The 23088-nt window shown below is 39.5% G+C and overlaps 1 long non-coding RNA gene across 2 annotated transcripts in view; it reads left to right on the top strand.

Moving 5' to 3' along the window:
- The window catches only part of LOC134731717 (uncharacterized), a 69215-nt gene extending 46772 nt beyond the window's left edge, over positions 1 to 22443 (top strand). For both annotated transcript variants that reach the window (XR_010114214.1, XR_010114215.1), the window contains exons 2-3: positions 12187 to 12330; positions 22381 to 22443. This is a non-coding gene — a long non-coding RNA (uncharacterized lncRNA). The remainder of the gene's footprint in view (positions 1 to 12186; positions 12331 to 22380) is intronic.
- The last annotated feature ends 645 nt before the right edge of the window (positions 22444 to 23088 follow it).

Below are 23088 nucleotides of genomic sequence, written 5' to 3'. Positions count from 1 at the left end.
AAAATGTAATTAAAAATGCAAAATTAAAAAAACAAATATTTTTAACATATCAAAATAAAGATAGCTGAAAAAAGGATACTCTGTAGTGTTGGCAAGGGTAGGAGGAAATATACATTGCTTATGCAATGTTTGTAGAAATGTGAATTGGAATGATTTTCCTGGAGGGCAATTTGGCAACATATGCCAAATGCCTTGCAAATATGCTACTCTTTGACTCAGTAGTTTCACTTCTAGGAATTTGTTCTTGTGACTTTCCTTCATAGCATTTTCCTCAGATTTTTAAAAATAAGTTTTTAATTGTATACTTGTTTGTGTGATCATATGATTAATGCCTGTTTCTGTAAAGGCAGAGGTTAGTCGTTTTGCTTATTATTGTAACCTAGCATGCAGTATATTCTTGAATACATGAATTAGAATGTTTTGAGAAAACATACACATACATACGTACATGTTATTGGAAAATTTTCAATGAACTGGGGCATACTAGAGCTGTCTTCTACCAAGTATCCTGAATCTTGATTGTGGTTATGGTTACAGATATTTATACATGTGTTAAAGTTTATTAAGCTGTCGATTATAGGGTATATGATTTTTAAAAAATAATAAAAAGGAAAAATGTAATATATACTCAAAATTAATTACTTATTATGTTTTACTATTTCTATGCTTTTGAGGTGATTTATGTGAACTTATGGTGAACATGCTGCATGATCGTGTGCTATGGCATTTTTATTTCCAACACTTTGTTCACTGACTTCATATGGTAACTTAAAATTGACCACGTGGGAGTATTTACACCACAGAAAGTGACAAATGCTAACAACTTAAGGTCTTTCTCTTTGGAGAGCCAGTTGTTAAATATTTATCAGCTCTCCCTTCTTATGGAGCCAGGCTTTGTAAGCAAATGTGCCATGAGCATTTGGAACTTGGATACTGCTGAGGAGAGGAGATAAGAGGGTGGGTGGGCATAGAGCCTCCATCTGCTTATTTTTCTGAGATCCTAAATGTATACAAGAATAAAACTCTCTGAGGAAATGTGAAGGAGGTATAACATTTTCCTTTTTTAGGCAAAGTTATTAAACTATGTCTGAAACACAGGGATCATTGTGATGGAAGCCACCTGTTAGAAGAGGGAGCAAGACCCCTGTAGTGAATATTGTTGGAACACCCATATCCAGCTGCTGAGAGTATTGGGCTGCTGATGGCTCACAGTTACCCCCTTCTTCAGAGAATTGCCCTTGACTGACCAGAAGCTGCCTTGCCTGGAAGGTTATGCTTCCCACTCCTCCTCTGGGGAAAGTCCATAGCCGATGACTAGCTTGCATGAGGTATAAAAGGCTGGATCCTTGAACCTCCAGGTGGGACAACTCTGTGGTGCAATTAACTCATACTGAGACCACATCCTTGCTTAGCTCCTTCTCCTCCCCTGCCCTGCTTCCCTTATTCCCTTCCCCTGAGAATCATCTTTAATAAATTAATTTATCATAAATCCCCAATTTCAAGCTCTGTTTGTATGTATCCAGGCCTCAGATAGAACAAGAATGATTTCAGTAGGAGAGTAGGTGAAGACTTGACCAAGAACAGAGGCATGTGTTGGCTTCCAGGCCTGTCCTAGTCCTGTCCCAACAGTCATTCTGTTCACAAGTGATGCTCTCAAAAAGTGGACATGTGGATGAAACTAAGATCAGAAGGTTGAATGACCAGGCACTTTCAATCACGAAATGCCCTTATCTATACAACACACTGAGGTGGGAGCATACTCACCACCACTCTAGGACCCATGCAGCTTGGACAGAGACTAGGAAATGCAGGATCAGCAGGATTGCTGTCTCCGTAGATTCCCTGGGTCCAGTAAGCAGTGATAATAAGCCTCAAGATTTGTAAAGACTAGTGGAGGCAAGATCCAGAGACACTCAAAATGGCAGCCAAGTTGGGATCTTGTCTCTGGCCACTGTTATGTTAGGCTGTTAACAAGAAGTGGATGAGGCTCCTGGCTTCATCAAGAATAGAGGAGACAATGATGGGAAGACGTTGCAATAGTGTTGATGGCTGCACATGAATGGCTGAACTTCTCACTTCCCAGGGACCCAGTGGAGTTTCTGTTTCATTGCTAAAGAGTTAAAGGCAGCAAGAATGAAGAAAGAGTCCCTAGGGAGTTTTGCATGTATTCATTCAACAAATATTATTGAGCTAACCACTTGTCAAGCACTGTTCTACATTATCTTAGATTATGCTCCCTGGAAACAAGCTGTGTGGCAGAAGTTAGCCTGCAGGAGGTTTACTGGGGAGTAATTTCAGAATAACATCAGTAGGGGAGTTAGGGAAGGAGGATATTATAGGCCCCAGCCAATTCCACAGAAAGCTTTAGATTTGGAATGGCCCTTTGGAGTTGTTCCAAGTTATGGTGAGGGGGCTGGGCCTTTAGGTACCCCCAAAGCTGTAGCTCACTGGATGTGGGCTACCTCTGGAGAAGATGTAACTTTGGAAGAGTAGCTCCCTTGGCTGAAGGCTCTTCTGAGAGAAGGATTCATATGCGAGCCAGCACTCGGAGCAAGTTGGGTAATAAGTATCTTGGTCCTGAGCGTGTGATCTGGAGAGTGAACCGTGCCATCCATTAGCGATACGAGGATGCCACAGTGATAAAAAGAGATAAACTCTTGCTTTATGAAGATTACATTCTAATGGAGACAGATAATACATAAATGAGATTCTCACGAAAATGCTATCACAGTGATCATTTCTGATTGGGTAAGTTCACGAGGGATTTTAATTTTTCCTATTCTTACTTGTGTGCATATCCTAAGTAGCCAATAAGAAGTATGTATTACTTGGATAATTAAAACATAAACATTATTTTAAAAATCTTCTAGAAGATGGGCCAGGCACGGTGGCTCACACCTGTAATCCCAGCATTTTGGGAGGCCAAGGCGTGTGGATCACCTGAGGTTGGGAGTTCGAGACCAGCCTGACCAACATGGAGAAACCCCATCTCTACTAAAAATACAAAATTAGCCAGGCATGGTGGCCCATGCCTGTAATCCCAGCTACTCAGAAGGCTGAGGCAGGAGAATCGCTTGAACCAGGGAGGCAGAGGTTGCAGTGAGCCAAGATTGAGCCATTTGCACTCCGGCCTGGGCAACAAGAGTGAAACTCCATCGAAAAAAAAAAAAAAAAAAAACTCTTCTAGAAGAACGTATGGATAACAATAGCCAAGATTAATTTTGATCATATAAATCATAAGAGGCATTTGTCCTATCAGCTGTTTAAATAATAAGATGCAAGTCTGTACGAACAGATCAATGGAACCAAACAAAAATTTGAGAAAGGAACCATGCTTAACATAACAATTTGGTCTGTGATGCACGTGGCATGATAGTAAGATGTTTAGGGGAATGGACTGTTGGGAATCAGAGTGTGTGTTGCTGGCTGTGCCCTTGCTCAACCTTTCTGAGGCTCAGTCCCCAGATCTGCACAGTGTTCTGAGGTTTAAAGCAAATGATGTATGCTAATGTGTGTAAAAAGATTTAGCACAATTCCAGGCATGTAGCAAGTACTGAAAAGTGGTAGTGGAGATGATTATTAATAAAATCATTAATATTCACTCTAGATGTGTTAAAGATTTTACGTAAAAAAAAAAGAGGAAGTACATTCCAGGAGAATTAAATAATTAAATGTAAAAAACTATTACTACATTCAAATGAGTTTAATAATTTTTTTAAAACTCATGCATTAACATTTAAATGTACCCAAATCAAAAGTCTTAAAATTGTAGCTTTAAATGCAATTCAAGCAAAAACATTTTTTTTTGAGAAATGGAATTTGGGCATTATTAGAAGTCTCCTCACGATGGCTGGACTTTTCCCTTGCAGAATCAATTTGCTTCCCTCCACTCTGATAGAAGTAGGAACCATGCTTCTTGTTTGGAAATTCCTTCCAAGTATCTATTTAGAATTCTGCTGTTGCAGCCCACCATTTTCTCTCCACCCTCTGCCTTGTATTTTACATCATCCAAAGCTCTACTAGTAGGAGCCATCTCCAGAGACATTATCTGACCTCCTCTACCTGAGATCTAATAACTCTGAGAGTTTTCAGATGTTTAAAGTGTCAGGCACACCATTATCCAAGGAAATATTTTACCTAGCCATTTACCAAGTTTCACAAAATCATTTTCCCAAACACTAACAGTGCTTTGTGAAGGATAAGTAAGTATAGAAAATTGCGAGGATGAACCAAACTTCCAGTGATTTTATAGATGGATCATTGCCAGAGCCTCAAACTTGTTTATCTTATTAAAGATAAATTAGTTAGAAATGAACAAAATGGTTTTGACAAAATAACTGTATTGGCATATGTTTACTCTGACCTTCAAAACCACTCCAAGTGTTTCACATTTTAATATTCTGTTTTTTCACTAGCTCTTCATGCTCAAGTAACATTAAAAATAATTTTGTATATTACTATTATTTTATTTATTGATTGTTGCTTTTTAAATTATGATACTTGTATATTATAGAGAATTAGGAAAATAGAGAAAAGTAAAAGAGATGGAAAGTCAATATTAACCTCATGAAACAGATATAACCATAACATTTTAAGATATTTCTTTCATGTTATTTTTCAGGTATATACAGAGATATAGCAAAATTGGGATTATACAGCATAAAAAGTTTTATCTCCTTTTAAAAATTAAAGATTATGTAGTAAATTTATTTTCACATCTTTAAATGATATTCAGAAACCTTATTTACCTAATTTACCTAAGTGATTTCTTCTTTTTGGACATACAGGTTATTTTCAATGTTCAGTATAATATGTAACTTCTTTGTATATATCTGTCAATAAATCTATTTTTGGATTTTTTTATTTTGTCAAGCTAAATTTCTAGAAATGTAATTACTAGTCATATGGCATGAACATTTTAAAGATTTTTCACATGTTAATTTAGCCTCTCTGTATCTCAGTTTCCATATTGTAAAATGGGATAATATTAATGCAAACCTCACATGACTGTTGAGAGGATCTAGTGAGATAATTTATTGTCATTTTTTAGCAAATTATAAAGTAGTATATAGTTTATTATCATTAGTCATTCCATTCCATCCCATTCTAATTTATGCCAGTTGGTTCCCAGGCAGGCTAATTAGCTGCATCCTATTGCAAGCTTGCTGAACACAAAGGCAGACTATTAATAAATTCCTGGGTAGCCAGTGGCTGCTGGAACCTGATACTAGCATTTTATTCCATTGCAAAGTCACCAGTGCTTTTTGTTCCATTTCCCTACCTGTAGTTATATGCTTTGTATGTAACATAACTACATGGGATATGCATGGGCTAAAACAGACCAATATGAGGAGTGGTAAAGAACTTGCCCATTTTTTGCCATTCTATACCCAAAGGTTCAGCCTGGCTCCAAGAAGTTTCATCCCAAAGCTTCACTGTTTTGTGGAATCATGAAGAGTAACTAATAAATATAGTGTTTTATTTTTTAATGGAAAAAGGTAACTTCCTGAATGTGTTCCTAGAATCCATATTTATAGTCATAGATACAAACACACACACACACACACACACACTCCACACAGACGCATCATATGCCTCATTACCAGGTTCAACATCCAATTTTAGGGAAATCGTCAGGGACAAGGCCAGCATATCCAGGTTCATTCTGGGTGGCAGCCTGAGTCTGCACTAGGGCGATGAGAAAACGAACCCAAGAAAGCACTAGCTGAGTCCCTCTGAAGGCCCAGAGCTCTCTGACCATAAACTGTCAAAGGGATAATGAGCTTCAAGTCACAAAGTGAAGCAAAATGGAAGAGAAATTCAGGCCAGTTAAATAAAGTTGAAGTGACTGGTATGCTGAGGGACAGCAATGGCTCACAAGGAGAATCTCATTTCATCATTAATTTGCATATGGTGAAGATTGATTTTCTACAGCTAATCCAAATTTATGACACATCAGGTGATATTTAAAGGACTCAATGGAGCATTTAATAGCCAAACATTTTTCCTGATTAGTACCCACTTGACCTGGTGGCCCAGAGATGAATGCTGATTACCCTGTCCCCCTCCTCCTTCCAAGTGGCTCTAAGCAGAATAGCTGCCAATCAGGCAGCAGAAAAACACAGCCAGACTGTAGTCAGAACATCCTGACACTTAGAAGTTAGGAACTCTCAAAGTGTGGAAGGGGGTTGGTGGAGGGGAACTGATGGGTTTGTCTCTTTTCAAAAATTACACTTGTCGGGGACTTTATAGCTTTCACATCCCAGCCTCATTTATGCAGAATACACTTATAGGGCAGTCATTAGATGCTATCACTTTTCTGATAAATAATCTCAACAATCTTGATAGATAAGGATTCTTAATCTCAACTGGCAAATCAGAAGACTGAGTCTCAGAGAAGTTAAGTAATCTATTTGTCCAATCACCTAGTTAATGAGTGGTGGGACCAGGATTGAAACTTGGTTCAGGGTGACTCCAAAGCTTAGACGCTTTCCAGTTCTGCACTGCTCCTTGAAGACTCCTGGGTCACTGCCTCAGTTGGTGTTGGATCTGAGCAGAAACTATCAGGAGTCTAGGTCAAGGCATGGGGGTGAGAGTAGGAAGAGCCAGGCCAGAGGTCCTTGCATAAATCTAGACACCAGATATCAGAAAATTTTGATCATGGCTTTTATTTCTTTGCAACAGTCATCCAGAGGTTCTGAAGAGAACTCACCGGTTGTAGAGTCTGTGTTAATCACCCAGCACTGATATTTCCATTGCTCCATCATCAGGTATAAGCCTGTCAACAGTGTTCTTCTCCAGAAGTAAACTTGCTCAACCTTTAGTTTCACATCAGTGAAGGCGGATTCTTTCACCAAGACGGACTTGTTTGTTCTCAGGAAATCCATACAGCCCTGGTTGAAGAGTTCAGAAACTCTTTTTATGCATAAAAAGCACCTACACAATTTGATGGTTTAATACAACAAGTTTTTCCTCATAATTCTATGGGTCAGCAGTTTGGGCTGGGATCAGCTGGGCTGTTCCTCTGTTGGTTTTCCTGAGGGCACTCATGTGACTGCTATCATCAGGCAGTTCCACTGGGGCTGGGTGATCCAACATGACTCACTTACATGCCTGGCTATGGGTGACAGCTCTTCTCCGGACCTTACTCGCCACAAGCTTTCTCATCCTCCAGCCAGCTGGACTGGACTTTTCCACACAGTGTTCTCAGGGTCTTAAGAGAGCGAGAGCAGAATCTGCCAGGCCACTTGAGGTCCAGACTTCGAACTAACACCATCACTTCTATGCAATTTATTGTTCAAAGTGGGACATTAAGCACCCCTATTCAAGGGGGTAGAGAAATAGACTCTACCTCTTGATGGGGGAAGCAAAGGCACATGAAAACAGAAGCGGGAGAAATCTGTGACCATTTTTTGCAGTCTTTCACAAGGAGAAAATCTTACCTGGACAAAGAAAAGACTTCGCCCCAGTGTTCTTTCAACTTTAACATGAACATGAATCACCTTAGGAACTTGTTACAATGCAGGTTCTGATTCAGTTGGTCTGGTGTGGTACTGAAGGTATTTCTAACAAGCTCTCGGGTGATGCTGATGCAACTGGTTCACAGAGTATTGTTGGTGAACCAAGGTTCTAATCACTGACATGGGGTAAGTCCATTCCCTTTTCTCTACCAAGTGGGGTGAGTGCTGGCCTGCCCAATAATGTACTGGTTCTTCCAAGGGTAGAGAGCCACCCAGCCTATGCCTATAATTTAAGATATGCAGCCAGTGAACTCAGTTAATGCAGTGTGTATATTACAGGTCTGCTTTAAGAACCACAGTGGCCTGACACAGATCACATACCTGCTGGAATTACTTCTCTGTTAGCCCTGTGTCTGTGTTTTCCAGTGTGGTTTTGTGATCACATTGGGAAAGATCCACAAATGTCAATATTAAAATGTTCACTTTGACTTTAAAAAATGCCATCATTGCTTTCTATAGGATTTTAAAATTAGATTTTAAATAGTTTCACATTTCAAGCATTATTATAACAGATTGCTTAGGCCAGATGGATGGTTCTCTGAGGTCTTTACCAGAACTGGTAAAGCTTGTCTAATGGTATTCAATCACAACTCTCTCACATTTTAATTCCTCTTCCATCAGAGGTTGTGCATACTATCATGTCAGGAAGGGGCCCAAGCTTGGGGACAGATACTCAGATAACAGAACCTGGGTTAAAGTTGTTAAAGCCTGGGGCTCTGGTCACTAGGAACCCAGAGTATCTTTCTCTTTCTGATATGAACTGATGATGCAGTTTGTAATACAGCTAAGGTGAATGTCCTGAGTGTGTGTCTGTTTCTGGCTGATGTGGGAGCAATAAGGCATTTATACACAAGAGTGGCCAATAATTATATTTGTTCATTTTTTTTTGATGTCACCAAGCCATTCTATTTTTGTCCTCCCAAATGCTGATCGCCTGGGGGGAAATTGAGGCAATGCGTGTAGTTCTTCTTCCGATAGTATGGTGCTGCAAATTTGAAAAAAATGATAAGAAACACAGACATAGATGATGGGCCACAAACATAGTTATCTTCCTCTCTGAATGAAAACAAATAAAAATCAGGGATCAGGTCAACACCAAGAGACAGTTGTTTGTTTTTAACGGTTGCCCAGTTTCCTTTCAAGATGGAGGATTGAAGTCTGATACTGTTAGATAAGGAGAAAAAAAAGGTCTAGTTATAAATTAATAGAATGCTAGCATTCCAAAGAACCACAGAAATCAATTAATACAAGCGTCTTACTTTACAAATAGGAAAACTGGGGCCCAGACAGATGACATGACTTCCATGAAGCCATGAAGCTTGCCCCTGGTCGTCCAAATTCACTCTATTGACTCCAGCAAATCATGAAGGAGATTTTACACTCTGAAGTTGCTGTCATGCTATTGGTCCTGCTTCTATGATTTCTTGCACCTTTACTGGAAAATTCTGGTCTTGTATTTGAGATTTTCCAAATTATTTGTTCAAAATCATGAGTCTGATAAAACCCCTGTTTTCTCCTTATGGCCTGTTCCATTCTTCCCTGGAAGTTTCTCATTTCACACTATCACATTTTTATTAAAGTCATGCTGACAAATGAGGGAAATAAAACCCTTCTGAGGGTTGCTTTCCAGCAAACTTTCTCTCTCTTCTGTGCTTTATTAAAATAGAAAGGACAAGAAAAATCTCATATTATACTACTCTGCAGGCTTTCTGGAATTATACATTAAACTGGCTGCTTCTGTGAGGGTCCATCAGGATTCGTGGGGGAGGAAGGGGAAGAAATTTTGTGTACAATGCTGGACACTTTTTATATACAAGACCATTTAATCCTCATAACAACTTTCCTCTATTTTACTGGGAAAAAGAATTGAAGCTCAGAGTAGTTCAATAGCTTGCCCAAGATTACACTATTAGTAAGGAGAAGAAGTTGATTTGGAACCCAGATCTCCAAACTCTTTAGTCTTTGTTCTATACCAATGGTTCTCAAATGTTTGTCCAGGTTGTATTAGAATCATTGTGGAAATTTTCAAACATAAATTCTCAGGATTCACTCTCTGGCATGATCTTATAAATCTGAGTTGGGATCCAAAAATTCTATTATATATCTTTGTTTCTATTTTATTTTCTACTTCTATATCTGCATGTATCTCTATCAGTTAGTACTTGATACATAATCACTTGTCCTCAGAAGTTTAATATACACCTTTATTTAGCTCATGATTCTGTGACTAGGGAGTTGGAGCTGTCCTCAGCTGCGTGGCTCTTCTGCTGGTCTTGCTGGGCTCACACATCCATGGTTGGCTGCCAGGTTCCTGGGGACTGGCTGGTCTATGATGGCCTCAGCTGAAACAGTTGATACTTGCTCCATTTGTTCTCTCACCCTCTAGCAGGTTAGCCCAGGCTTTTTTACATGGTAGCAGTAATCAAGGGTCCCAGCAGCAAAAGAGGGCAAGTTCCAATACATAAGCAATTTTCAAGCATCTACTTGTATCACATTTGCTATTGTCGCACTGACCATAGCAAGTCAAGTGACCAAGCCTGGAGACAACGTAAGCGTACCACACAAGGGCAGGGATACAGGGAAGACAATTATTATGACCATTTTTGCAACCAATACATGTCTCTAGGTAAATATAGATATTTGCTGAACATGCATGGAGATAAAAGTTGGAACAGTACTTAAGGATATGGAAATATGTGTGCACTTCATCTAGCCCCCTTCCTCATAATCCTACTCTCCAAAGGATCCTGCTTTTAACTATGTTTTTAGCTAGTGGTGTATAACTTTTTTACTGTTATTCAACAATTTGAGAAAATATTATAGTTATATGAGTAAACTTAACTTACAGAGTCAAATTCTTCAATAAATTTTGTTACAAACAACAGAAGCTTCCTTCTCATTTTGTTCCCCTCAGAGGCAAATACTTTCAATTCTTCTGGCTGATTCTTTTGGTAGTTACCTCCATATTACTAAGAATTCTTTTTTCTGTTTTTGCTTCTCAACTTTTCAGTATCTATTGTTTTTCTTCAGAAGATGAGAGCCCAGACCTCTTTTACCTCACCTCTGCCCTCATCAAACCACACACCCTTTGCACCCCATCCCTGTCAGTGAAGCTGTCTTAGAACTTTCTCTACTACCAGCCTGGGATTCAGCTGTCCCAGGTCAGTTGAGAGTTAGTCCCAATCCATTTGCTTCCCAGCTTCCAAAATTTTTCTGATGTTACACTTTACTCTTTCCTTTTGTTCCTATGGGGTTTTTTTTTGTCTTGTAAAAAGCCCCTTTACTGTTGTTTTGTTGGGATTTCAAGACAGAGTAAAAATATATCCATGTGCTCCATCATCTTGATCTGGAAGTCCTATAGTATTTTTTCTTGATTTGTCAACATGAAGAAATATCTATTGACGCTCTCCTTTGAAAAGCAAGCATTTTAGGTCATTTATACTATCCCTTTCACCCTCTTTTATTCCTTTTGATTTGGATTAGTTATATTTATATTTTTATTTTTATTTTATTTATTTGGGTCAGATCCTATGCAGTAGGGACATAGCAATTAAAAAAAATAGTCAAAGTCCCTGCACTCTCAGAGCTTACATGCTAGTAGGGCAAACAGAGTCTAAATTATATATACATACATATACATGTAGTTATTACAAACATAAAAGTATAATGTATAAAATTATAAACATAAAATATATATATAACTTCTGGGCCTTCTACATCTGAAGTCTTGTGTCTTTCTCTAGCTCTGGAAAATGTCTTCTATTGTTTTCAAGATATTTTCTCCCCTATATTTTCTGTTTTCTCTTTCTAGACTTTTACTTAATGGATGTTCCCCCTCCTGGTTAGACCTTTCTCCCAGTTCCAGCCCTGCCACGAATTGCTTTCTCATCCCCCTTCTCTCTCCTCTGCTCCATCCCTCTCTTGCTTAACATCCCAGGAAATTTTAAATTATAGCCCCTGCATTCAATGTTTAATGTAGTGATCATATTTTTAATTTTCCTAATTGTATTTGTGAACTTTTGTAAACTATTTCTTATTCTCCTATTGCTCCTTTATATAGCCGTGTGCCCTTGTTTAAATGGAGCAGTAGCCACTCAACTTTTTCTGGGAGGCAATTAGATTTCTTTGAGGTTTTCTTCTTCTCCAAAAGTTATTTCTGCTTTCCTGGGGTCACTTGTTCTATTTGATCATATCATCCCATCTCCTTTGTTTCACTTGTTTGCTTCAACAGCTAGTGAATCTTGGTAATCCTGTCATATTTATGAAGGAATAACTATAGCAATTACCATGAGTAAGTGGCTGGAGTTTTCTCTACTATTTTATTATTTTATTTTGTTTTATTTTATGAGGCAGGATCTCACTCTGTAGCCCAGGCTGTGGTGCAGTGGCTTGATCACAGCTCACTGCAGCCTCAACCTCCTGGCCTCAAGCAATCCTCTTGCATCAGCCTCCCGAGCAGCTAGGAACTACAGGCACATGCCACCACGCCTATCTAATTTTTGTATTTTTGTGTAGATATGGGGTCTCTCCATGTAGTCCAGGCTGGTCTTGAACTCCTGGGCTCAAGTGATCCACCTGCCTCGGCCTCCCAAAGTGCTGGGATTACAGGCATGAGCCACCATGCCTGGCCTTTCTCTACCTTTTTAAATGTTCATTTTTGTCACAGGCTGCCTATGAGTGGACCAGATGGATAAAGCAGAGACCTTCACTTTAAGGGGTCCAGCAGATCAGCTGACCACTTAATGTCCCCTGAAATGTCAAGAAAAAAAGAGTCCAGCCCAAAAGTTCAGTCTCTCCATCAGATGTCTAGGTAGGCATGTTGATTATTGATTTTGAATCCTTCTCCTAGGACCGAACTTTGACATGACATATGCTCAGAGCAAGGGTCATCTGAGGGAGGGATCCCTTGTATCTGGATTGACTATGGAAGTCATGGAGGAGGTAGTGTTTAAGCCAGGAATCCCTAGGCCAGGATTATCAATTAGGAATCTTAGGTTACATACAACAGAAAACATCACTCAAAAATTTATTGACTCAAGTAACAGAAGCCCTGAGTTAGGACGGCCTTCAGGGTTGATAGATCCAGTGGCTTAGCAATCTCACTGAGGAATTTCCTCTCTTCTATTCTCACTCCCTTGCACAGTGCCGACTTTGTTCTAAGGCTGGTTGGTTGACAGTTGACAGCAGCAGGTGGTGCCTTTGTTTCCCCTTTTGTGTCCAGTGGGTGAGAGGCAATGCTTTCGCCCCAGTGTTCCAGGCAAGAGACCTTAATTCCCATCGACAGGATGGCTTACATCACATGTCCACTCCTGGACCAATGACTAGATTCAAAGGGTATAACGTTCCGATTGTTCTGAGTCAACCGGGGTCTGCCCCTGGTGCTGAATGAGGTGGAGTCAGCTTTCTGGAGTGGGAGGGTGGATAACTAAACAAGACTGTGGACACTGATAGGGTGGAGAGTGGGTGCGCGAGAGTCAACAGGCAATATCTACTGCAGCAGAAAATCACAGTTTAGACAAGCCATCAGTAGGAAGAGAGGGCTGAGACTGAGCAGTGTAGTCTGAGTTTGGGGGCTGCTGAATATCCCAATATGACTACATAAAAAGTAGAGTAGCATCTTTGTGCCTATCTTTACCTGGTGTATGACTTTCCTCTCTAGGTCTTTAATTTGCTTTCCACAACTCTTCAGATTAGAGACCTTCATGTTCGAGTCAGTATCCCAATAACTCCACTGGACAGACTCAGGAGATCTGTTGATCTCATGCAATTACATGCAAAGCTGGATGTATTTGCACATTTTTCTGGGACACAACAGAAGGCTGGCACCCTATCGCCTTCTTGCTGATCAGCCTACCCTGATCCCTGTGATTCCTGCCCACCTGTATCCTGGACACAAACACATACCTTTCTTTCTGCTTCTACCAATTTCCATGGGGTTGACCTAGTATATACTTGATCCTTTCACGTTCGTTGACTTTAAACCAATGAGGAAAGGACAGATGGTTGATAAATGGAGTTGGGTTATCTAGCTAAATATTTAGAAAAGATAAGCCTTGCAATTTCTACACAAAAATAGATTCCATATGGTGTAAGAGAATAAATGTAAGAAGTTTTACCAAGAACATACTAGAAGACATTACACTTGAATAACAATATAATTTTTAAGGTATGAAAGGAATTCCTTAACATAAGCTCAAGGGCAGTTATCTTAAAAGAAAATTATGTAGGGATTAAAAACCTCTGAACATCAAAAAGAAACATAAAAGATTAAAAAGCAAATAAACTAAAAAAATATGAAACGTGTGTGGCCAAGGATTAATATAATTAATCTATAAAAACATCCTTATAAATCAGTAACAAAAGATGAATTCTCCAAAAGAAACCTGCGCTACAGACATGAACAGTTAGTTTACAAAAGATGAGTTACAAAGTACTAATAAAAACCTTCCATCTTACAACAGAAGTAAGAAAATAAAAACAATGAGATTTTTCTTTAAAATTATAAGAGTCAATAAAAGAAAGCTATAAGGAAATGAACTGGGGTATAGTCTACTGATGGAGTTTAAACTTAGCACCACATTTTTTAGACTGCCATGGTAGTTTTTAGCTTATAAAACTATAAAGTATCAAAAACCTTAAAAATGTGTGTTTTTTGATTTAGCAATTCCCCATTTGGAAATTTAGTGTAATAAAATAGTCACATAGGCAAAAATGTAGGTTCAAGGATATTTATTATAATGCTCTTTGTTTAGTGAAAAATGGGAACATTCCACTATTTACCAAAAGCATGTTGATTGAAGAAATTATGGCCCACTTTTACAATGAAATGCTATGGTTAAAGAAATATGTCCAAAGATATGGAAATATGCTGAAATACATTATTGAGTGAAGAATGGGAGTCATGAAATAGAAGTACCATGATCCTTCTCTTACAGTGTGTATTTATATACAGAGATACACAGAAAACTATCTTCTGAGCAACACTGTCCAACAGAAATATAATGCAAACCACAAATGTATTTTTATGTTTCCTAGTAGCCACATTAAAAGGATAAAAATAAACTAATATAACAAATAATATTTTTTATTTAACCTAATATATTAACAATATTTTAATTTCAACATGTAATCAATCCTAAAATTATTAATGAGATATTTCACATCCTTTTTCCATATTAAGTCTTTAAAATCTGATGTGTATTTTCCTCTTACAACACATCTCAATTCAGACTAGCCACATTTCAAGTGCTTAATAGCCATGTGGGACTAGTGGTTATTAATTTGGAGAGTACAGATCTAGAGTTATATTTACCAAGCTGTTAATAGCAGTTGGAATAATTAGTGTCCTTTTTTGTTTTTTTTCTGTTATTTGTATTTTCTGGAATAATCATGAACTACATTTTTAATAGGGAAAAATGAGCAAAGAAACTTATATACTTGCTGAAAAGAGGGAGTAAAAATAATAGTTTTAGTATCAGACCAAGCAGAAGCAGAAAAGAGAATCCACTGCATTGATTACATACTCCCAAAGAGTGGAACAGAGCTCCTGAGATCTCCACAGGTAAACCCCCAGTATAGTACACCCCATGAGGGTGCTTAGTTATTTCAGGGAAATTGGAATTTTGTTCAAGTAAAATTACTGATTTTAAAAGTGGCTATCACCTAAACTTTGGAAATGAGAGTAATTCTACAGATGTGTGATGAGAAAAACATGTGAAACCTTTCTCCATGCGGATGGTAATCTTAAATGAAGAACTGGAAGAATCCTGCGATACACTTGTCCATTAAGCCAGATTGGTGGGTGGAATTATTCCAGAAGAGATAACATAAAAATAGAATCATTATTTAATTACAATTCAATTATTCAAATCTCTTCACACCATGCATACTTTAAAGGAAGAGCTAGAAACAGCTTATTCTAGTCATTAGGATACACATGTAACACAGGTAGTGATTCCCCTCCAGCTGTAAGCCTGTGAAATCCAGGAAGGGACCCACATGAAGCAAAGTAGGTAAGCTGAGGAACTAACAGCATTCTTGCGAGTAAGCTTGTTTTGCCAATTTTGGGCCTGCCAATTAATTTTCTTCAACTATCCCAAGGGTTAAAGATAAATAAGCTGTAAATTCCATATTTTATTTGCTGGTGCCTCCACAAGGTCTAGCAGAGGACCTAGTATATGATAAAAGCTTGTTACTAATTTACTTAATAGCACTATTTAGTGACTATCTATTCCATGTCAGACCCTGTTATGCTTGGAATACATCAGGGAACAAACAAGACAAAAATCCTTCATGGAGCTTCCATTCTAGTGAGGTGAAATAGATACTAAAAAATATACATGATAAATAAGTAAATTACATAATATATTATAAAGTGATAAATGCCATGAAAAAAATAGAGGTGACTACACACTCATGTTCGTTGTAACATTATTCACAACAGCTAAGAGATGAAAGCAACGTAAGTGTTAATTGATGGACAAATGGATAAACAATATGTGAGTAGATAGATAGGTATATAGACACATATATATGTACAATGTGTCAGTCTGTTCCTGCTGCTATAACAAAATTCCTTAGACTGGGTTATTTATAAACAACAAATTTATTGCTCTTAGGTCAGGAGGCTGAGAATTTCAAGATCAAGCTGCCAATACATTCAGTGCCTAGCGAAGGTTTGCTCTCTGCTTCAAAGGGGGTGCCTTTCAGCTATGTCCTCACATGGCGGAAGGGGCAAACACTGTGTTCTCATATGGTGGGAGGGCAGACAGCTCCCTTCAACCTCTTTTATAAGGGTATTAATCCTATCCATGAGGGCAGGGCTCTCATGAGAATCATTTTCCAAAAGCCTCCACTTCTTAATACTATCATATTGGATATTAGATTTCAACATATACATTTTGGGGGAAATACCAACAAGCAGATGAAAGCATTCTGGCCCCCTGGGTTTAGTCCTTCTCACATGCAAAATACATGTATTCCATTCCAATAACCCCAAAAGTCTTTGTTTCAACATCAATGCAAAAGTCTAAAGTCCACAGTCTCATCTAAATATCATCTAAATCACATAAGACTCAAATGTGTGATTTATCCTGAGGCAAATTCCACTCCAACTATGAGTCCGTGAAATCTAACAAGTTATGTGCTTCTAAACTACAATGGTGGGATAGACATAGGGCAGGCATTTCCATCCTAAAAAGGAGAAACGGGAAAGAATGGAGGGATAACAGGTCCCAACCAAATTTAAAACTCAACAGGGCAAACATTAAATCTCAATGTTCCATAATAATCTTCTTTGACTCCATGTCCCACTTTCTGGACACATGGGTGGGGTTTGGTCTCCCAAGGCTCTGGGTGGCCCTGCTGCTGTGGGTTCCTGGGTGTGGCAGCTCTCACAGATTGGAGTTTTGTACCTGCAGTTCTTCCAGGCTGGGGTTGCACAATGGGGGCTCTATAGTTCTGGGGTATTGGGAATAGCCCTGACCCCCATGGCTTCACCAGGCATTGCCTTAGTGGGGACTTTCTGAGGTAGTCCCACCCTCAGGGTTCCACTGGGTATTGCCCTAGTTGGGGCTCATTATAGTGGTTCCACCCTTGGTGTGGTTCTCTTCCTGGGCCTTGAGGCTCTTTGGGGCATCCTTCCAAATCTAGGTGAAGCTAGCCATCCCTTCACAGCTCATCCACCCCTGCACCCTGGTGGAGATGGAACCTCATAGATGCTGCCAAGGTTTACCACCTGTGCTTTCTGGAAGGGCTGGACAAGCTTCACCTGCTTGAGTCACAAGTGGAGTAGCCAAGGAGTGCTGCCCTGCAGTCAGGGGAGTGGAGCCTTGAAATCATTCTGCTCTCAAGGCCCTGATATTCTGGGCCTGTGATGGGTAGGACACCCCTCAAAGATCTCCAAAATGCCTTTGAGGTCATTCTTGCATTGTCATAAAGAATAGCACTAGGCTTCTGCCCACCCACATTAATCTCTTTATCAAATGGTCACTTGGCCATGCCCTTGGTGGTATCTCCGAAACATGCTTTTCCATTCTTTACAATATGGCCAGGCTGAGAATTTTCGAAATCTTTAAGTTTTGCTTCTCTTTTGATTATAAATTCCATCTTTAATTTTTTTTGTTTCTTCTTCCATTTTACTATGAGTAGTCAAGAGCAGCCATGCCACACCCCCAACACTTTACTTAGAGATTTCTTCCACCAACTCTTCTATTTCTGCACTCACAAGCTCTGCCTTCCACAAAACACTAGGACATGAATACAATTTAGCCAAGTGATCACTGACCCTTTATAACAAGGATCACTTTTCCTCCAGTTTTTAATAATATGTTTCAATTTCTGTCTGAGACTTCGTGAGAACGGTTTTTAATCATCCATATTTCTACCAATATTCTAATCATGATCTCTTAGGTAATCTCTAAGATTGAGGCATTCTCTACGGCTCTCTTCTTTTTTTGAGCCCCCACTCTAATCACCTTTATGCTCTATTCACAGCAATGTAGGCTTTTCTCGGCATGCACCGCCAAACTCTCAGTCTCTACCCATTACCCAGTTCCAAAGCCATTTCTACATTTTTACATTTTTAGCTGTTTGTTATAATAGCACCCCACTTCTCAGTACCAATTTCTGTCTTAGTTCAGGCTACTATAACAAAATACTTTAGATTGAGTAATTTACAAACAACATAAACTTATTGCTCACAATTCTAGAGGCTGGAAATTCCACGATCAAGGTGCCAGAAGATTCAGTGTCTGGTAAGGTTTCACTCTGCTTCATAGATCTGGCCTTCTGAATGTGTCCTCACATGGCCTAAGGGCAAAGCAGCTCTTTTCAACCTCTCTAATTTATAGGGACACAAATCCCATTCGTGAGGGTAGAGCCTTCATGATTTAATCACTTCTCCAAAGGACCCATTTCTTAATACTCTCACACTGGATACTAGGTTTCAACATATGCATTTTGGGGGTCACCAACATTCAGACCATAGTACAGTGGGGTATTATTCAGCCTTAAAAAGGAAGGAAATTCTGACACACACTACAACATGGATAAACCTTGAGAAAAATATACTAAGTGGAATAAGCCAGGCACAAAAGAATGAGTACTATATGATTCCACTCATAAAATACCTGGAGTAGTCAAATTCATAGAAACAGAAAGTAGAATGTTGGTTGTCAGGGGCTGGAGGGGGAGGAAAAGGGGAGTTGTTGTTTAATAGGCACAGAGTTTCAGTTTTGCAAAATGAAAAAGTTCTGAATATTAGTTAAAACAATGTGAGTTACTTAACACTACTGAACCGTACACTTAGAAGCGGTTTAAGATGGTACATTTTATATTAAGCACTTTTTGCCACAATTTAAAAATATTTGAAAAATAGAGAGTAGGACCGGGGTGCTGAGGGCAGGGGGCTCAGGGAGGTCTCAATTTTAATGACATGGTTAGGATAGGCCTCATTGTGAAAGTAACATTTCAGTGAAGATTTGAAGGAAGGAGGGGATGGCCACGTGGCTATCTGGAGGCTACTTACATTCCAGGCAGAGAGAACAGGCAATGCAAAGGAGAGGCCTTGGCCTCATATGTGTGAAGAATGGCAAGGAAGCTGATAGGATTGGAGAGGAGTGAGAGAAGGGGAGAGGGAGATGAGGGTAGTCAGGTGATGGGAGCCAGGTCATGAAGGGCCCTGTACAACATTGTAAGGACTCTGGCTTTTTGTATGAGATGGAAGCCATGGGAGAGTCCTTAGCTGAGGGGTGACAAAATCTAACTCAGGTTTACAGGGGATTGCTCTAAACAAGGGAAAGGGTGGAAGCTGGGAGACCATTTAGGAGACTGTTAGAATGGTAAAAATGTTGCTTTAGTAAAGAAATGAATGAAGAAACAGATAAATAAATGGAAACCATAAAATTAGGGAATTTTGAAGCTGTTATGTATTATTGTGTAGTGAAGAATTAACTTTACCCGAAGCAAGTTCTGTTCTTTGTCCTCAACTGCTAGAAGCTGATCTCTAGGTCCCTTGAATGTCTTGTTTGGTAGAAGTATTTTTGTTTGCCAAGGGTTTTTAGCCACTGGACAGCCTAATAATGCAATATGATGGGGACTTTGGCACATGCCATATCAGTTCTGATCTTTTCCCAGTTTCAGTTTAAGAACTGGAAACGAAAACTTTCAGCCCCAATCTCTAGGAGAGGCAGAGGGACTAAAGATCAGCTAACATGGGCAGTACGTGATCAAGCCCCAGTAAAAACACTGGACAATGGAACTCAGTTCAGCTTCCCCAGTTGGCAGTACTCTTGAGTATTATTACTAATTGTAGTTGGGAGGAGGTAACATTATCAAGGACTCCTCAGGAGATGACTGACAGTTTTCTGTTTGGGACCCTCCCAGATCTTGGCCCTATATATCTCTTTCTTTGGCTTGTTCTGACTTGTATCCTTTTGTTATAATAAAACCATAATTGGAAACATAGCTCTTTCCTAAGTTCTGTGAGTAGTTCTAGCAAGTGGTCATGCCTGAGAAAGTCTGTGGGTAGGGACCCTTGAATTTGTAGCCAGTTGGTCAGAAGTGAGGGTGGCCTTGAAGCTCTCTAAACTTTCAGCTGGTATCTGAATTTTGAGCAGATGTGGTAATTGTGTTGGAAGACTGTGCCCTTAACTGTGAGTTTGGCAAACTCATTGCAGCTATATATTTTATTACAGTGGTTACTGAACTATATTGTATGCATTCTGTCACAAATTGTCACTTCCTGGATCAGAAGTTTGCTAATTACAGCTCATAGGCAAAATATGGCCCACTGTCTATTTTTACAAATAAAGTTTTATTAGAAAACAGCTATGCTCATTCCTTTATGTATTGTCTGTGACTGCTTTCATGCTACAACAGCAGAGCTGAGCAATTATGGCAGAGATGGTACTGTCTGCAAAGCCTAAAATATTTACTGTCTGGCTCTTTATAAAAAAAAATTTGCCAGTTCCTTCTCCTGACCTGGACCTGACCTTGACCTGGGAATTGGGAGTATGAACTCAGTGGGTCACTAAATATGGGCATTGTCTTTCACAGGACTACATTGTCATGGTGGTTCATACAGGACAAGGAAAGTGAGGCACAGTAACTGATTCAGCAAAAGAAGGGCAAATTGCTAGTTAAGTGTGGCACTATTGCTCTATTAATGTAAAATGACAGCTGTCAAAACTGGCTTCCACCTTGACTTCTGTCATCAAAATATATTCTATAGGCCAGGTGCTGTGGCTCATACCTGTAATCCCAGCACTTTGGGAGGCCAAGGCAGGTGGATTACTTGAGGTCAAGAGTTTGAGACCAGCCTGGCCAACATGGTGAAACCTTGTCTCTACCAAAAATACAAAAACTAGCTGGGCATGATTGTGCATGGCTGTAACCCCAGCTACTCAGGAGGCAGAGTCAGGAGAACTGCTTGAATCCAGGAGGCAAATGTTGCAGTGAGCTGAGATTATGCCACTGCACTCCAGTCTAGGTGAGAAGAGCGAGACTCCATCTCAAAATACATATATATATATATCTCCCATAGAAGGATTCTTTTTTTGGTCCCCATGACACACATCTCTAATTTTAGGCTTAGCAATGATAATAATTTACATTAAATATTCTACAAATCTTGCCAACAACTAAGATAATAGGTGTTCACTTCTTTTAAACAATGCCAACTAGAGTCATTGCATCTGAAGATTGGCTCAAATTCCATTCTGAATCCTGTAGAAAGTGAAATGCTGCCCTGATATTCTACCAGGACTATGGAAGTTATGTCCAGAGGGTCACTCACACCGAGCACCTGTCTCTGCTGAACTAGTTATGTTCTGGGCTTCTCTTCCCACCTGTGTATGTTGTTCCCAGCCTGCCTCCTTGAACCATCTCTGACACTCATCCACTTTTAGACTCACAGAAGATTGTTTCAAGTTTATAAGAATATGCTGAAAGTTAGGAAAGACAGAAGAACTTGACGTGGCCGTCAACATCAGCGACTTACAAGTAAATACTACAGCACTATGTTTCCCAAACTGTGTGCGGAGACACCTTGAGATGCCATAGCCAACTTACGGAAATGCTATGAGAGGGCCGGGCATGGTGTCTCACACCTTTTTAAATCCCAGCACTTTGGGTTTTTTGCCACGTTGCCCAGGCTGGTCTCGAACTCCTGAGCTCAAGCAATCTGCTGAGGAGCTTGGGATGAGCCTGGGCAACATGGTGAAGTCCCATCTCCAAAAGATACAAAAATTAGCCAGGTGTGGTAGCAGGCACCTGTAGCCCTAGCTACTAGGGAGCATGAGGTAGGAGGATGGCTTGAGCCCAGGAGGTGTAGGTTACAGTAAGCTGAGATTGCACCACTGCACTCTAGCCTGGGCAACAGAGCCAGACTTTGTCTCCAAAAAAACAAAAACAAAAACAAAAACCGAAAGAAATTCTATGAGGTATTTTACATTTTCAAGGTAAACAAAGCGATATTCGTATCTATCAGGTACTGCAGCAGAAGTTACTAGCTCAAAGTAGTTCACTGTTTCAACAGTAGATTGCGCCACATCCTTTCAATGATATCTTTGTGAATCTGGATGTTCAGGGTTACTGAGATAAAAAGCAAGCACTGAGTGAAAATCAACATGGAACAGGAAATGAGGGTGGGGGTGTCCAGTCTTAGTCCAAAGTTTGAGAGGTGTGCACATCCAAGGTACACACATCTGATTAATAAATCATTATAGTTATTTAACAATAAAATAACATTATTTTTATTTAAATTTACATTATTATTTCAAACTACAGTTAAGTTGTTAGGACATATTAAGCTGGTTGGGTTTGCTACTTAATAAAGGAACTGTTCTTTCTTGTGGCCCAGGGGACACTATGAAAAAATGCCAGAGGCACCAAGGGAGCTGTGAACCAAGAAAGTTTGGGAACCCACTGTTACAGTAATTAATACTGTTGAAAAAAATTCACTGGGTGATTTCTACCATCTTAGGTGTCAGCTCCTGGCTAAGGGGCTAGGTGTTTATTTTCTTTCTCTGCTGTGTTTCTATTTCCCAGCTGCTATTTGCTTCCCATGCAGAACCCTTTAGTCATCTTTTCTGTTTCCCTGCCTCCTTTCAGACCGTGCCCTCAGGGCGCTGCTCCCTTCTACCCTCCAGCAACTTTTCAAGGTATTTCCCTAAACAAAGACAATTTCCTCTCTAAAAGAAATTCTTTTACCAGCATAAAAAAAAAAAAACTTACTCTTCTAGTATAAATAGCTGTTCTTTGGGCCTTGAATCACCAGAGCACTGGCACTCAAGGACAGGGTGAAAGGAAGGCCAAATCAAAGGTAAAATTGGTGAATAAAGGCAGAGAATAGGCCTAAGAAAAAGTTGATTGCTTCACACTTTTACTGTGACCACAAGCTGTGTGCCCAAAACACATTTAAATCTGTCCAGAGTCCAAATACAGAGCATGTAACAGATAAAATCTTTTTCCTTAACTCTGTAAACTGAATATTTGTAACCTCAAAAGGCAGGATTTTATATCATTGGGATGCTTTATTTCTTCCTGTAATTAAATATACTGGTATAAG

This window comes from Symphalangus syndactylus, chromosome 1 (genome assembly GCF_028878055.3).
Source record: "Symphalangus syndactylus isolate Jambi chromosome 1, NHGRI_mSymSyn1-v2.1_pri, whole genome shotgun sequence".
Lineage (NCBI taxonomy): Eukaryota > Metazoa > Chordata > Mammalia > Primates > Hylobatidae > Symphalangus > Symphalangus syndactylus.
The sequence above is the reverse complement of the archived record's forward strand: the minus strand, read 5'-3'. Positions and strand labels throughout refer to the sequence as shown.